The sequence below is a fragment of the Arachis stenosperma genome, chromosome 10 (assembly GCF_014773155.1).
Source record: "Arachis stenosperma cultivar V10309 chromosome 10, arast.V10309.gnm1.PFL2, whole genome shotgun sequence".
Lineage (NCBI taxonomy): Eukaryota > Viridiplantae > Streptophyta > Magnoliopsida > Fabales > Fabaceae > Arachis > Arachis stenosperma.
In genome coordinates this window covers 44,000,254-44,003,560 of record NC_080386.1, presented here as the reverse complement: position 1 = coordinate 44,003,560, position 3,307 = coordinate 44,000,254, and the positions used below count along the sequence as shown (strand labels likewise).

The 3,307-nt window shown below is 34.9% G+C and overlaps 1 non-coding gene across 1 annotated transcript; it reads left to right on the top strand.

The window, feature by feature from the left end:
- The first annotated feature begins 1,527 nt into the window (after positions 1–1,527).
- Positions 1,528–1,631, top strand: LOC130958378 (small nucleolar RNA R71). The gene has a single exon (XR_009077503.1). It is a non-coding gene; the product is annotated as a small nucleolar RNA R71 (small nucleolar RNA).
- Positions 1,632–3,307: the final 1,676 nt, after the last annotated feature.

Genomic DNA, 3,307 nt, shown 5'->3' with positions numbered 1-3,307 from the left:
TTAATCTCCCTTGTTATAGAAGGATAGCCGTGGGCCTTAAACACAAGGTAGTCCCCATTCAATTGAAGGACTAATTCTCCTCTGTTAACATCTATCACAGCTTCTGCTGTGGCTAGGAAAGGTCTTCCAAGGATGATGCATTCATCCTCCTCATTCCTAGTGTCTAAGATTATAAAATCAGCAGGAATGTAAAGGCCTTTAACCTTTACCAACACGTCCTCTACTGATTCATAAGCTTGTCTTACTAACTTGTCTGCCAATTGTAATGAGAATAAGGCAGGCTGTACCTCAATGATCCCCAGCTTCTCCATTACAGAGAGTGGCATAAGATATATGCTTGACCCTAGGTCACACAGAGCTTTTTCAAAGGTCATGGTGCCTGTGGTACAGGGTATTAAGAATTTCCCAGGATCTTGTTTCTTTTGAGGTAGAGTTTGCTGAACCCATGTATCAAGTTCACTAACGAGCAAGGGAGGTTCACCTTCCCAAGTCTCATTACCAAATAACTTGGCTTTCAGCTTCATGATGGCTCCTAGATATTGAGCAACTTGCTCTCCAGTTACATCTTCATCCTCTTCAGAGGAAGAATAATCTTCAGAGCTCATGAATGGTAGAAGGAGATTTAATGGAATCTCTATGGTCTCTATATGAGCCTCAGATTCCTTTAGGTCCTCAATAGGGAACTCCTTCTTGTTTGAGAGACGTCCTAGGAGGTCTTCCTCACTAGGATTTTCGTCCTTCTCCTCCCTTGTGCATTCGGCCATATTGATTACATCAATTGCCTTGCACTCTCCTTTTGGATTCTCTTCTGTATTGCTTGGGAGAATACTGGGAGGAGTTTCAATGACTTTCTTACTCAGCTGGCCCACTTGTGCCTCCAAATTTCTGATGGAGGACCTTGTTTCACTCATGAAACTTAAAGTGGCCTTAGACAGATCAGAGACTAAATTTGCTAAATTAGAGGGGCTCTGCTCAGAATTCTCTGTCTGTTGCTGAGAAGATGATGGAAAAGGCTTGTTATTGCTTAGCCTGTTTCTTCCAACATTATTAAAGCCTTGTTGAGGTTTTTGTTGATCCTTTCATGAGAAATTTGGATGATTTCTCCATGATGAATTATAGGTGTTCCCATAAGGTTCACCCATGTAATTTACCTCTGCTATTGCAGGGTTCCCAGGATCATAAGCTTTTTCAGAAGCTGCCTTTTTAGTACTGTTGGATGTATTTTGCCATCCATTCAGACTTTGAGAGATCATGTTGACTTGCTGAGTCAACACTTTGTTCTGAGCCAATATGGCATTCAGAGCATCAATTTCAAGAACTCCCTTCCTCTGAGGCGTCCCATTATTCACGGAATTCCTCTCAGAAGTGTACATGAATTGGTTATTTGCAACCATGTCAATAAGTTCTTGATCTTCTGTAGGTGTTTTCTTTAGGTGAATGGATCCACCTGCAGAATGGTCCAATGACATTTTGGAAAACTCAGATAGACCATAATAGAATATATCTAATATGGTCCATTCTGAAAACATGTCAGAAGGACACTTTTTGGTCATCTGCTTGTATCTTTCCCAAGCTTCATAGAGGGATTCACCATCTTTTTGTTTGAAGGTCTGAACATCCACTCTAAGCTTGCTCAGCTTTTGAGGAGGAAAGAATTTATCCAAGAAGGCCGTGACCAGCTTATCCCAGGAGTTCAGGCTATCTTTAGGTTGTGAGTCCAACCATGTTCTAGCTCTGTCTCTTACAGCAAAAGGGAAAAGCATGAGCCTGTAGACTTCAGGATCTACTCCATTTGTCTTAACAGTCTCACAAATCTGCAAGAACTCAGTTAAAAATTGATAAGGATCTTCAGATGGAAGTCCATGAAACTTGCAGTTCTGTTGCATCAAAGCAACTAATTGAGGTTTCAGCTCAAAATTGTTTGCTCCAATGGCAGGAATGGAGATGCTTCTTGCATTATTGTTGTTGGGTTCAACTGCCATCTCCTTCTCTTGTTTGAAAATTTCAGAAAGGTTACCTCTGGATTGTTGTAATTTAGCTTCTCTTAGTTTCCTCTTCAGAGTCCTTTCAGGTTCTGGATCAGCTTCAACAAAGATGCCTTTTTCCTTATTCCTGCTCATATGAAAGAGAAGAGAAAAAGAAAAAACAAGAGGAATCTTCTATATCTGGACAAAGAGGATCCTTATTATTAGTAGAAGAAGAAAGGAATAAAAGTGGAGATTCCAATCACAAGGGTGAGGATAGAGGCAGTGATTGGAGATGAAGAGAGGTGAAGAGAAGTGTTAGTAAATAAATAAATAAATAGAAGAAGAGAAGAGAGAAAGAATTCAAAAATAATTTTGAAAAAGTAGTTAATGATTTTCGAAAATTAAAGATGAGATAGAATTAAAATTAAAATTTTAAAACAATTAGTTAATTAATTAAAAATAATTTTAAAAAAGAGGTGAGATATTTTTGAAAATTAGAGAGGGAGAAGTAGTTAGGTGGTTTTGAAAAAGATAAGAAACAAACAAAAAGTTAGTTAGTTAATTGAAAAAGATTTGAAAATCAAATTTGAAAAGATAAGAAGATAAGAAGTTAGATAAGATATTTTAAAATCAAATTTTTGAAAAAGATAAAATTTTGAAAAAGATATGAGAAAAAGATAAGATAAGAAGATATGATAAAAAGATAGGATTGAAAGAAATTTAATTTTTAAAATTAAAATTAATTACTTAACTAACAAGAAACTAAAAGATATGGTTCTAGAATTTAAAGATTGAACCTTTCTTAACAAGAAAGTAACAAACTTCAAATTTTTGAATCAATCATATTAATTGTTAGCATAATTTCAAAAATTTGAAATAAAATTAAGAAAAATATTTAGAAAAGATAGGATTTTTAAAATTGAAAATTTGACTTGACTTGTAAGAAACAACTAATTTTAAAAAATTTTTTACTAAGTCTACTCAAATTTTCGAAAATTATGAGAAAATTAAGGAAACGGTATTTTTTTATTTTTTGAATTTCTAATGATGAGAGAGAAAAACAACAAAAATGACTCACAACATGAAAATTATGAATCAAAACTCATGATGCATGCAAGAACACTATGAATGTCAAGATGAACACCAAGAACACTTTGAAAATCATGATGAACATCAAGAACATATTTTGGAAAAAATTTTGATGCAAAGAAAACATGCAAGACACCAAATTTAGAAATCTTTAATGCTTAGACACTATGAATGCAAAAATGCACATGAAAAATAACAAAAGACACAAAACAAGAAATCATCAAGATCAAACAAGAAGACTTACCAAAAAC